Source organism: Rhinolophus sinicus, chromosome 18, assembly GCF_057876585.1.
Source record: "Rhinolophus sinicus isolate RSI-liver-muscle chromosome 18, RSI-T2T, whole genome shotgun sequence".
NCBI classification, from domain to species: Eukaryota; Metazoa; Chordata; class Mammalia; order Chiroptera; family Rhinolophidae; genus Rhinolophus; species Rhinolophus sinicus.
The window spans coordinates 59,759,505-59,774,042 of record NC_142518.1 but is presented as its reverse complement, the minus strand read 5'-3'; the positions used below and the strand labels follow the sequence as shown (position 1 = coordinate 59,774,042).

At 36.9% G+C, this 14,538-nt stretch overlaps 1 long non-coding RNA gene across 1 annotated transcript in view; it reads left to right on the top strand.

Moving 5' to 3' along the window:
* LOC148754629 (uncharacterized) overlaps positions 1-13,371 on the top strand; it is a 74,303-nt gene extending 60,932 nt beyond the window's left edge. The window contains exon 3 of the long non-coding RNA XR_016019930.1: positions 13,112-13,371. This is a non-coding gene — a long non-coding RNA (uncharacterized LOC148754629). The remainder of the gene's footprint in view (positions 1-13,111) is intronic.
* The last annotated feature ends 1,167 nt before the right edge of the window (positions 13,372-14,538 follow it).

The window sequence follows — 14,538 nt, the reverse complement described above, 5'->3', positions numbered from 1 at the left end:
ACTGAGGCTGAGGAAGAAGGGTTTTATAACAGAGAGGCTAAAATGATGTTAGAGTCAAATAAACCTGCTAAATTAGCTCCACAAATTACTGGCTGTGTAACTGTGTGAACTGTAACATGTGAGCCATTATACCTGCCTCATAGGGATTTTAATGCAGATTAATGAAATAATGAATTGCAATCTGGAACCTAAGAATGCTCAGTTTATAGCATTGATTATTGTTCTTTTTATCACATTAATTGTGGTGATTAAATTTGCCTAAAATCACATTGCTGGTAACTAGTAAATCTGAGATTTGAACCCAAATCATACGCTTCAAGTCCAGTGTTCTTTTTATTGCATCCTATTGGTCAGAGCCATCCCAGTAATGTTTAGTGATTTGCAGCCAATGAAATGGCAGCTATTTGAACCTGAAATACTTTGATAGAAGTCTTAACTCTGCTCTTTTCAGCTCTCCTTCTCCTCATCAGACTCCTCAAGCTAAACACATGTCCCAGTAGGACTGCACAGACAAATACAATGCTAGAAAACTCATGGCGATTCTTTCTTCAGATGACTCATTCTTTCCTTCTTTTGTGTTGAGTACCAAAGTTTTAAGAACACTTAATTACATATTGGACATATCACTATAATTTGATAGCAGTTTTCTTGCTCCAAAAGTGTTCATTTATTTTAACCTGTTTTTAAATGGGGTGTTGGACTCAGAAATCATACACTCTTAAGTGAGAAGAGACTTAAAGTTTATATAATCCAAGCCCTAACCGACTGTGAGGAAGCTGTCTACAGTATTCCTGACAGTAGTCAATCCATCTTCAATTCAAAAGTTCACTACCACATATAGAAGAACATTTATAGAACCATAAAAATGAGAATAGAAGGCACCTCGGAGCTTGGAGTCTCTACCACCCTGTCTTGCCCAAAGTTACACATTCATTTTATTTAGGGGAAAAAAACACAACTACAAGCCACCTCTCTTGATTTCTAGCAGGGCTGCTATGTACTGTTGCTCATACTACAGTGTCAATGCTCTCCCCGGGCACTGTGCAACATGGTGTACCTAATACCCAGTTTCCATAATGGCCTGCTTTTTTACCCCCTCTTAAAATGTGGGCCATACTCTTTTGGACATTGCTTTGTAACTCTCCCCCTTAAAATGCAGTGTTCTAAATTTAGTATTAACATTGAAGAAGTGGACTCACCCAAGTAAAGGAGTATCATGACCTGCTGTTATTGTTCTTGTAGTGGAATCTATACTTTCATCACTGCAGCTTAACTCAGCATTTACTTCTTCTCAGCCTTGTCACATTTTAATGTCAGTCAGTCTTTTAGTAAACTGAAAATCCTAGTGTTTTTTTTTTAATGACTGCTCATTAGATCTCCCTGTCTGTCTTAGTCAGCTCAAGCTGCCATAACATACTGTGTGGCTTAAACGACAGAAATTTGTTTTCTCACAGTTGTGGAGGCCAGAAGTCCAAGATCAAGGTGCCAGCACGGTCAGTTCCTGGTGAGACTCTCTTCCTGGAGTATAGATAGCAAGCAGCCTTCTTGCTGTGTCCTCCCATGGCAAGGGGAAAGGGAGAAAGCAATCTATTTGGTGTCTCCTCTTATAAGGGCACTATAATAAGATCATGACTTCATCTAACCCAAATTATATCCCAAAGGCTCCATTTCCAAATACAATCACAATGGGGGTTAGGGCTTCAATATATGAATTTGGCATGGGGGGATAATCAGTTCATAGCATATCATATCATATGAAGTAGTTTTATGAACTTAGGTACTGGACTTTACATACATTTAATTTAACCTGGGTAATTTCACTCCTTTCTTGAACAGGATGAAGTCACGTGAGCCTGGAGAGTTAAACCTAGTTATGATAAACTCGGTGCCCTCTTAGGACAACCACCTTGATCGTGGGGTTTTAATTTCCCGAATTTTCTTTTACCTTTTCCAGTTGAAAACTACTGTACTTGATACAAACTTTTATTCTTTAGTCCGCTTAGCTAAATGTTAATTACTTCTAGAAATGCTATTCTTCTCACTTCTTTCTACGAAATGACTCAAAATCTCCTTGACCAGAGCATGAGTTGTGTACCACTGTTAATGGTGCCAAAGAATAGTAAGAGATGTTCTTGTTACAGAGTACAACTGAGCATGTCTTTTCAGCCACTGAACATCAAGCAAGATCTGACTGAGCCTTTTATGCTATCAAAGATCCCAGTGCAAAATCGGAGCTGCTGACATGCAACAGAGCCATGAACAGCCACATAGGTGTTAAGGCATACTTTTATCTTATTTTTCCGTAAATTGTTCTAGCATTTTCCTCAGTCCTTTAATAGGTGAAATGGTATTAGCTATTTAAAAGTCTCCTTTGTTTCTAGCCTGGTTCCAAAGATTGTTTTACTTTAAAATCTTTGTGTCAATATCAGTACTTATATGATTTTTAGTGAAGAACATTCTATAAAACATAGACAATCACACATCTACACACACACACGTGCATAGATGTACACACATGCTCACATTAGATTTATATAATTTTTTCACTTTCAAGTCAGTGTTTCCTATTATAGACCAACGTTGGCTCCACCCTACGTTTTGAGGTCTATCTTTGGCTCTCTTCGCTCTCCTATCTACATAAATCTCCCTTCTTATTTTCCTTGTCTTATCTAGGCATCTGTGTCCTCATGTTATTCAGGGATTCTCATGGGGAATTTCAATATAAATCTACTTTTCATGCACAGTAAATCTTTCTTTCCTCTCACTCATCAAAATGTAGCTATTCCCCTCCTTCCAAGCTTTACTCATGTTTTTCATTGCCACGCCTAGATAACCTGTTGCAGACATTTTAGTAACTGCTAATGGATTTATTCTTTGTAGACAACATTCTTTTACTTAACATGGAATTACCTTAAGATGCCACCCTATCCTAAAATAATTGCTCTGATGGCAGGAAGATCAGGCATTATAGTGAAAAAAAGCCGCCGTTTCTTTGGTGCCTAAATCTCATTCACCAACTAAAGTTTTCTCCATATTTACCATGCTCACCTTTATTATAGTCAAACAAACAAACAATTGTAATTTAAGAAAGTTGAAAATGGAAGGTTATAATGTGAGTATGGTCGATAAGGGAGGATGATAGCATACTTGTAGAAGGAAAATGGTCGTAAATGTAAGTTTCACAAATATATAACCCTTTCGGCCATTAGTGATCTGGCTGGTTTCAAAAGGCTTTCGAAACAGCTGGGATTAGGAAAATACCACTTTTCAGATTCTACAACTGGTATGACTGTCTCTGTGATAGTAGTTCTAAAGAAACTATGATGCTTGGCTTGGAATTTTTTCCCAATGAAGCAGGAAAAGTGTGGTAGCATCTCAGGAAATAGAAAGGGAAACATTAGGTTATAATCACTGGCTATTTCCTCATGAATTGCAGATAAGAAACCCTTATTCACTGCACTAAGATTTTTACCTCTGGATTGAATAGCTGAAATGTGACGTTAAAAGCAAGTTAAACTGACCATGGAAAATATTTAATGGTTAATTAAAAAATACAGATGAACTTTACTTGTGCTTGGTCTTTTTACTATTAAAATAACAGAAAGTAGCATTGATAGAAGAAAAATCCAAACCACATATTACTGCTTTCATTCTCTAAAAATTATGTCATGTCTATGAAAAACTGATTCTTAAATAGGACTTTAGTTCTTGATAGATTCATGAAAATAAACACTGGAACAGATGTGTGTATCAAATGAAAAGTAGGCAGTGGGCCTTGCCACAATCTGCTGCTCTTTCCTAGTCTACCCTGCCTTTTATTCTTCAGGGAATATAAATAGGCCAATTTAGAGGAGGTAAAATAAAAGTGTTTCCCTGCATTGTAGTAGGTACAGTACTTGATAAATGTTTATGAAAGGAAAAAAAGGAAGCATGGATGGAATGATGGAGAGAAGGAAGAAAGGAATGAAGGAAAGAAGGCAGGTACACGATACAATCTAAATGAGAACTAAGGCTTTGGGCTTTGTTTTTCTTTATTGTTTGTTTTGACAATGTGCAGATAGAGCATCTTAGTAATTTCCGATCAAGACATTTATGCACTTTTAGCCTAATGAAATAGAAATAATTTTGCCAGTGTTATTTTCAAAAATTTAAAAAATTTGTTATTTTGATTCTCATGATCATTTCGGATTTATATGACCAATTCAGATGACTTGATACATCAAATTTTTCAATAGCCTTGCCCAGCAGAAGTCCATTTTATACCTTCTCAAGAAAAAGTGTGGGCCAACACAGTTGTAACAAAATTCATATTTTATAAATTATAGTAACTGAGCAGTTAAGCAAATGCAGCATGTTTTATCAATAGGATGGGGAAATCCCTTTTTGATCTTAAAGCTAATTAACAAATGTCTTAAGACTTTGTGTGGAGTTATGGAATAAAATGACATAATTTTCCTTCAAGGAGTACTTCCTTTAGCTTGACTTTGGCCAACTAATAAAATCTCTGGGATATGATGCTCACAGTAGAATTTGTATTCTTATATGAAAACCGATTGAAGTAATCAGAAAAGACTTCTTATGGGAGAAGAATTTGGGCTGGATTTTAAAGGTGAGAAGGGTCATAGTAAATTTATGCAAAGAAAGAAAGGATTCCACATCAAAGAAATAGCTACTAGAAACAGACACAGATGTGGAGGTTAAGGGAGATGATGTGTGCACATATCACTTTATATAGAGAATGGTTTTTGTTAGGGTAGAACAGAGTAATGTTTGGGGCTACATAAGAACTTTAGATATAAGGTTGCAAGTGTGTATAGGTGAAGGAGAGATTAGGGATTCTGAATTCAAAGCCAAGAAGTACACCTGCATGTGCTAACGCAAGGGTAAATCATTCCAGCATTAAATTATGATGGATTATACAAAAGACCTTGATGTGTACTTATTGAAACTTTGAGCCATTTGAAGTTTCATAAATATATAGAGCAACTGAAATCATCTTTATCACTAAAGCTAGACAATACATGAATTTGGAAAGTGAACATGAAACGGTGCAATAATCTTTGCCCCCTGCCCCCTGTCCCCGAACTGTGGAATTCAATTGGCCTAATTTGATGCAGGTCACAACTGTTGATAGGACCCACTTACAAGGTCAACTTCATTCTCCCACATCCATATCAATCCACCAACTGTTTCCTTTCAGAGTGTTTTTTTGTTTTGTTTTGTTTTAACAATTATGTGTAGAGGTTAGAAACTTTTTTTTAATCTAAGGGGAAGTGAGTGTTGTGTCTGTTATTTACCTTCTTGGCCAGAGCAATGAATAGGTTCAGTGATACAAAGAAAGAGAGGTAGACCGTTGATCTTGAGTGAAAAGTTAAGAAATATATAATTGAACAGCGGATTTTTGGAACATATAAAACATTTCGTATATTGTAGATCAGTAGCCTAGAATATTCAATGATCTTCAGCTGGACAGGAGGCCAGTCCAGAAGCAGAGAAAAGATGTATTACAATCTAGAGGAAATTTCAAGGCAGAAGAAAGAGAAGGAAAAAAAAGAGGACCAATTGCAGAGACATCTTACTGCTAAAAGTTTTAAGTTAAGCCTCATGTGAAGGAGCCAGGCAGCTGTTACCCTATTGCTGCAGTTGCCACAGTCTTTTGGGAGGGGTTTGGTGTAGTTTTCTTTACAGTAGTAAATTAGAAGAATTGAGTGGAGTTGGTGCAAAGTAGGTATTGGGGCCTTTTCTCCTACAAGAGTAGTTCACAAACCAAAAAATTTGAGCACTACTGTTGTAGATATAGCATCCAGATATGAATTATACTTCTCTATTTTCATCCAGGTTTTTAGCATTATGTGGATTTGTCCAAAAAGTCATTCCTGCCAATTATTATTATTTTTTTTACAAAACAGCTTATTGAGGTATATTATACACATAAAAGTCACCCATGTTAAGTGTACAATTTAATGAATTTTACATTATTTATATTGTTGTCCATCCATCACCAAAGTCTAATTTTAGAAGATTTCCATCATCCTGAAAAGAAAATTTGTGCCTATTTATAATAATTAAATTTCTTGCCAGTTCTTATTATGTTTTGATCAGAAACTGGGCTTACACATGTGGCACATAAGCCAAACATGAGCCAGGCTTTTCTCACTTCTTGTTATCACAAAGCAGTTCTCCAAATCTCTTTTATGAGACATTGTAAGCCATGGGCTTTACGGACAGTAATTATATACCTGAATAGATACTATAAAAGCAGATGGAGCTGTGCATAAGGGGGAAAGAGGAATTGGGGAGACAGTGTCATTGCATTGAATCAGGGAACCACATTGCTTTTCTTTTCCTTGTAGTTATTCTGGGTACCTCATAATGAGTCATATTTTTACATGAGTTTTGCCACTATATAGTGTGGAAAAGATGAAGATAACAATATACATTTACTGCTACATAACAGGATGAACTGAAGACAGAAGTAGATGTTAGTCCCCTGGCATATAAATACACTTTTTAAAGTTCTGCTATAGATAATGACAAACAACACTCAAAGTCTCCTTCTCTGCCTTCTATCCAAGCCACTGAGCCAATCAAGATATCCCCTCTTTTGTATGGGCTCTTGATAAGTAGCCCAATTATTTTGCAGTTTATCTTTTTTGGGTACGATTTTCCTAAGAGAATGTTTGCCTCAGCTGAAATGTTCTTCTTTTTGATAGCATCCATAGAATATCAATAAGCCTTGTTTGGCGTGCCTATCAGGAAACCATAATGCTTATCCAAAAATCAGTCTGTGAAATGGATACATATACTGACCTTCAATTAGGCTCCAGGTTAAGACAACATGAGAAAATCAATAGCTTATTTTCTCTCCCTCTTTTTTTTGTTTTTTTTTCTGCTCACATTTTGATGTTTTCTAAGAGTCATGACACTGAAAGACAAGCATCTCCACTGAACATCCAATGAGGTTACCACGGGCTCAAGGGGTCATGCTTTGGCCTAATCATTGTAAATCTACCAAACCAGGTCTCTCAATACATACCCATTCCCACTGTACACAACAGTCTGCTCCTGTCCGAATCAATAATCATTTCCCCTTGCACACCTTCCTGCATCCTCCATCCTCTATCCCCTAGACTCTTTGCAGGGAGCTTTACCAGGAAGGTGTTAGGTAATTGGCACTCTGATCATAGGGTAACAAACCTATGGCACTGAAGCATGTTGTTCAGTTTTATCACTTTTTGCAGACACTAGATCACCTCCCACAGGGAAAGGAAGAAATTCTGATCCCTGTCAAAAATGTCCATGGAGAAGATTACTGCAATAAAGCTGTTGAACATAAATAATTATGGAATTGTCTATCAGTCTGCAACAAATAAAGAAAGCATGCCATGCACACTTTTCCTTCACCTACCAGTTTTTCCCTAGTTTCTTTCCATGTATTTTGTTAGCTGAATTCTTGTAGGCAAGCTAATAAATAACAGCATTCCTAACAGAAACATATACCATGGATGTTGAGGATAACTAGGGACAAGCCAGTAAATTCTGAATGGAAGCTTCTAATCTGTCACTTTCCTTTCACTAGTAAGTGATAGAGCCAAGACTTTTATTCCCTCTTACATCACATAGGGTATTTAACACTGCTGCTAGTTCTGACACAAGGCAAATTGGAAATTTAAAAGAAAATGAGGCAGTTATTATGTATAAAATTTATATGTTGGCTCTTCTAATTTATACAAAGACAATCCAATGACTTAATGGAGAAATAATATGAAAACTGTAGCTCTTCATGTAAACGTTCTATAGAATCTTCTTAGAATAATAGGTACCATTTGTCAAATTCTGTATATTCCAGGCAATGTACTGAGGGCTTTAGAGTTGCATGTATTAACTCACCTACTCTTCACTGTTTGAAATAGATGATGTTAGTATTCCTATTTTACAAATGATGACACTGAGGCAAAGAGTTGTGCAGTAACCCGACCAAGGTCAAAACAGTTAGTGGGGAGCTGAGATTTGAATCCAAGCAGTGTGGCCTTAAACGTACTGCACTTTTAACTACTACACTATATTGCCTCTTGGACTCTGTGGATAAAATGAGCTCCTCATGCCAAGTACACCGCATTTTCCATAGTAGGAACTCAGACTTCTAAGGTACAATTTAATACTCTCAAGCAATAAGCAACTAGTTGTCCCAGATTCTCCCCACAGCTAAGTCATTCCCTTATTGGAAGTCAGACTTCAGGAGATAATTGAATAGTTTTAGGCTATTAGGATAACATTTAATTTACTGCTGAAGTAATGTGGTAATGCATGAAATGATGCCCTTGAATGTAGTGTGGGGAATATAAGCCTCTAAAATAGTGTATATAGCCCTCAAGTAAAAGTCATCATGATAAGGGCTTCTTTGTCAAATCCTCACAGGGCATTAACTTTCTGTCATGTACAAGACACTTTCTTAAGCACTATTCTAATTGAGATTAGTTATTTTGGTCATGACATGAGGAAACCTATCTGGTATATCTTTGCTGGGAAGATTCAGAAATAGCTGCAATATAAATAACATTATGGTTAAGGACTTGAATTGGGCTATGGACTTTGAAATGTTTCATATTCCTGTTAATGATCTCCATTCTAGCACCAAAACTCGAATGTGTCATTTGTTCTCCATCTCATTTAAGGTAGCAACTCTCATAGAAGAGACATTATCTGTTTTCATTGCTTCCACCTCTTGTCTCTTGCCCAGATGGCCTTATCTCTAAATGCTTGCTTTATGGTATGGTTAAGATTCTATTCCCAAAGTGGCTTGCATTATGTCACTTACTTACTCAAAAGCCATTTTTACTCCCTAATCTTACTCCAATCATTGTTTTCATAATGAACTGAAAATTCCTAAGCATGATATTTCGAGTTTTTGCTGATCTGGTCCCAAACTATTCTCCTAGCTTCCTCTCTCATTATTTATACTTTATTCTATCTTATGCCCTGCCCCAGTAGCTCCTGAATATTTGACATGTTCCAAACACGTTGTTATATTTTTCCACTACTGCTTCTTTACTCATATACTATGAGAGAACAGTTAGAGACATAGGTTATGTGGTCAGATTGCCTTATTTTGAAGTTCAGCTCTAATACTTACTAGTGGTGTGGCCTTGGGCAGATTATTTAATCTTTCTGATTTTTCCATAAATCATTTTCTTCATTTGTAAAGTGGATAATGATAGTGCCTACAACTTAGGGTTGCTGTGAAGGCTAAATGAGCTAAAGACATGAATTTTTTAGAAAAATTCCTAGCAGATAGTGAGCTCTCAACAACCATTACATTTTATTGTTGTTTTTGTTATTTTGTTTATATTTATTTTGTTATTATTATTCCTGCAGCCCACAATATTTTCCTGCCAACTTCACCTATTGATAATTTATGTTCCCGTCAAGGATCAGCTCAAATGCTACCTCCTCCATGAAGCCTTTGGAAGTTTCCTCATAGTTATTAAATGATACCTCAATATGTTTAGGTTATTGATATACTGGCTTCTTTACCTCCAGTAGATTCAATCTATTTTAGGTCCTTTGCTGTACATAATCCAGTATCTGAATATAGTAGGTGATCAGTAAGTATATGTTGAATTAGGCAGAAAAGTCTTGCAATATTCGATGCTTAAGAATTCCTTTTCATGGTTGTGTAGTCAAGAACCATAATACTAAGAGTAATTTTTGCCTCAATTTCTCCTATACTGGTGTAGAAAAGCTTAGTTGAAGAGATATTATGTCATTTAACCTACATGACTCTTCCCAAATCCTCTTCAGTCATCTTCTCAGCATGCCACAACCTGACTGCCAATTCAAACGTATGCCATGTGGGCATAGGCTTTTCATTGCCCAAATTGGATAAAATATGCACATATGCTATATGACAATTTGTTTGGAGTCTGGCTTCCTAATGGGCCTGCACAGTCAAAATGCATTTTGTTTGCTGTGTGCTAACTCAGAAACAATTATGCCTAGGGTCCTTTGAAATGCTTGGGGTAGAGGGTTGCAAACAGTTTCTACCTATCTCACCAAGCAGCTAAAGTACCAAGGTTTTATTTAAGACACTCATATTCAGTCTCTTCTTTGATCCAAGGTATAGTTAAAGTTGACAGGTTGGTAGACGTTACACACTTTACAGGGCACTGAAGAGATGTAGGAAAGAAACATGCTCCAAAAATGTAATAATTCAGCTTCCTTCAGGACACTCTTCAGTGGATCACTGAGGGTAGAAACCCACCCCCGATACTGAACAGATGAGATACAACAATATAGTCACACGAGCAGTTTTGTTGTTATAGTTTTACTTAACTGCTTGCAGTTCCTCAAATGTACAATACTCTCTTTCCTCTCCAGGTCTTTATATATGATGCTCCCTCTGCCTAAAAGGCAGTCTTCCTACTACCCCCACCTCTCTTTGCTTATCTCTCTCTTTCCATCTCCAAGTCTCACTGGGGCTTCTGAGATATCTTCTTGGTTCACTGTCCCTTCTATCCGCCCCCACAGCAACCTATGCTTATCTTCCATAGCTCCTACCACTCTGAATCATGATCATCTGTTTACTTGTCTGCTCTCCCCAACTAGACTGCAAAGGACTTGAGACTCAAATCGTATCATTCATCTTTGTATTTCTCATGCTTTGGCAACAATTTCTACTGCTTCCTCATGATAAATGGAAGCTCGATAAATGTTGTGGAATGAATCTATCAGTTTTGCCATAAAGACAACATCATTCACACCGGATCTCATTTGCTTCTCCCTTAACCCCATAGTAGATGCATGAAGATACAGCATTCAATATAGAAGTGGTCCCAAACTGACTACTGTGTTTCTCCAAAAATAAGACCTAACCGGAAAATAAGCCCTAGCATGATTTTTTCAGGATGACATCCCCTGAACATAAGCTGTAATGTGTCTTTTGGAGCACAACTTAATATAAGACCTGGCCTTATTTTCAGGGAAACACGTTAAAGTGCTTAGTGAACACTTTTTAGAGTCACACAGAGATACAGATTCAAATTCCAGCTGTACCACTTACGACCTTTGTGATATCAGGCAGATTACTTCTCCTCTCTGAGCCTGTTTCTGTGTCTGTGAACTACCGTGTTTCCCCGAAAATAAGACCTAGCCAGACAATCAGCTGTAATGCGTCTTTTAGAGCAAAAATTAATATAAGACCTGGTCTTATTTTAATGTAATATAAGACCGGGTCTAATATATGATATAATATAATAGAATAGAATAGAATACAGGGTCTTATATTAATTTTTTCTCCAAAAGACGCATTAGAGCTGATGGTCTGGCTCCTTTTATTTTCGGGGAAACATGGTATGGATCATTCATTATATTCACCTCAGAGAGTGATTGGAAGGATTTTATGAGATGTTGCATGCAAAATGCTTTATATAGTTCTTTTTTTCTTTTTTCTTTTTTTTTTTTTTTGGGGGGGAAGGGGAACAGGACTTTATTGGGGAACAGTGTGCACTTCCAGGACTTTTCTCCAAGTCAAGTTGTTGTCCTTTCAGTCTTAGTTGTGGAGGGCGCAGCTCAGCTCCAGGTCCAGTTGCTGTTGCTAGTTGCAGGGGGCGCAGTGCCCCCATCCCTTGTGGGATTTGAACCGGCAACCTTGTGGTTGAGAGCCCGCACTCCAACCAATAACTGAGCCATCTGGGAGGCAGCTCAGCTCAAAGTGCCGTGTTCAATCTTAGTTGCAGGGGGCAGAGCCCACCATCCCTTGCGGGACTCGAGGAATTGAACGGGCAACCTTGTGGTTGAGAGCCCACTGGCCCATGTGGGAATCGAACCGGCAGCCTTGGGAGTTAGGAACACGGAGCTCTAACCGCCTGAGCCACCGGGCCGGTCCCTTTATATAGTTCTTGATGTATCATAAGCATGTCACCAATAATAATAATTATCTATTATTATCATTAGTTTAATTATAGCCAGAAAATAGATAATATGCTGTTAACAGAACAAATTTGGGGAGAATGCTTTCATATCAGTTTTCCTAGTTATAAAAGACATTTTTGGTGGAACACCTATTAAAATGTATAGAATTAGGTCATACCTGAAAACGGCCATTTTTAATGAACCTGTCTTTGTCAGTACTTTGATGGTTTTAGTTTAATTGCTTCTTTTTCTTCATGCTGCTAAGTTTCTTCTCATTTCTTTCTGATTGATTTTTTCCCCTTAGTTTTTTCATGTTATTCTTTTTTTTTTTTTTTTTTTTTTACTGAAACCCTTAAATCTTGGCGTGGGAAAAAAAGCATTAAAATATTAGTGCTGGGGATTAATTATCTTCTCTGTTCTTGTAATAGTAACTAAAAATTGCCATTTTTCCATATTCTAAGGTCTAGTTACCACACCCACTTTTCCGAGAAAACCATTTTACCCAGAAAAGGGTTTTACTTTGATTTTTCTTATGGTTACAAATATATGTATACTTACCTCAAGACTGTAAAGCCTATTTTAGGGACCCTAAAGATATATTTAATTGTTACTTTAAACATGTCACCTCTTGATCTTTCACTTCTCTATTCTCTTACTCATCTGTCATAAAAAAGGCCAAGGTCTACCCAAATAATAAGTTAATACCATTTTACACATACCCCTTGGAAATGAAGCATTTTATATGAGGCATTCCACAGAAACTTATAGTGAGATAAAAAAGATAACTGTAAATCAAACGTAATAAATCCGTATGAGGCCTATAAGGGCATAATAAAGTAGCTTATGGCCAAATGTACCTAAATATGTTTAGCAACTTTTAAAAGCATTACGATTGCTCACTATATTATATGAGTAGAATTGACCCCTTTTCTCCCCCTCACAGGGATTTGCTTTGTTTGCTCATTACCCAAAATAAAATTCATTTTGTAAACTCTAAACATCTCACATATCTTGTTTGTTACATTCATATCTAATGCAACTATCTTAAAATTGCAACTTCTCACAGCCTTCATTTAAAGGGCATTGACATTTCAGTTTAGTTTCAGTAACTGTTATTGTTTTATCCCTCTTTAAGGATGAACACAGGCATGACAGTCTTTTTTTTTTTTTTTTTTTTTTTTTTTTTTTTTTTTTTTTTAAGGGCACGGCTCACAGTGGTTCAAGCGGGGATCGAACTGGCAACCTTGGTGCTACCAGCACTATGCTCTAACCAACTGAGCTAACCAGTTTTCACAGAAGGTGCATTGCATATATGCAATCCATTTTGGCTGTGGAGATACAGAGACATCTTTGTAGGCCTTCAATCAGTCACCACATGGAAAGCAGTGGTAGAAAAGGGCAAACAAGAAGCTGTTTTCTAAGAAGGGCATATTACTTGAAGAAGCTTTTATTTCAAAGTACCTTCAGGTATGAGAAAAAATTTAGGATGCCCTTTAATGCATTATGAACAAATGGAGATGCATTACATAATGTTAGTATTCAGGGAGAACAGGATCAAGAAGGATAAATCAATACTTCATGCATATATAATTTCTTCCTTTCAAGAAGCTCAAAGCTTTGTTTTCTTCATGTGAACAAAGTTAAAACAGCCCTAAAACTCAGACTGAAAACTTCACTTTCTTTTAATAATTTTGTATAAATATCAGATAATCTTTCCTTCAAATTCCTAGTAAGCAGTTCTGCATATTTGACTCCAGTTTTGCATATATAATGTCTAGGATGTTAATGAGGGTTCAGGTTTTTGAATGCGTAATGATATTTCCACATGCTGGGCAGAGAAAAGGCAATTAGGTTGAATGCCCCTTTCTTTTCTTTCTACGGTGCGTGTGTGCTATCTATTAGGATTTTCAAAAATGTAAGGAACAGTAACACTTCACTTATCGACCTATCAGATTTCCAGCAAAAATAGTCACCCGGGGCACCACTGAAAGCCAGAATTAAATGATCACCTGACAACGGTAACAGAAAACCAGCTGTTTTAGAACCTGGATTTTATATGCTTAGAAGAGTACTACCATATAGAAAACTAAAGATATCATTTTACTTAGCTTGGCTACTTGATTTCCTCTGAAAACATTATGCCTACCTTGCCTTAGAATGTGCAGCCATTTTAGAGATATCAGCAGATGCTGTTTAAAACACATGTCCACAACTGTGAAAATTAATAGCTAATTATACAGAATAGGAAAAAAAACCACCCTAACACTTAAAAAGATCAAACTGTAGTCATTAGCTGACTACAATGATTCGATGCTTCATTTAATCATTCAACACATATATAGTGAAAGAATATTTTGTGCAAGTGGAACAGCATGCACGAATGTATGGACATATGAGAGCATTGCTTGTATGGGGAACATAAAGGCGCTGAGTGTGGCTAAATAAAGGGCCTGTTAGGGCAGGGGACTAGATGGGAATGGGCCAGAGTGTCGCGGGCCTTCAATGATAGAAATGTGAATTTTATTTGGGGGAAATGAGAAGCCACTGTCAGAAACTTTTGAGTGCGACATGATCGGATTTATGTTTTGGAAAGTTCATTCTGTGAAAATGCCAGGTGCAGTGGGCATA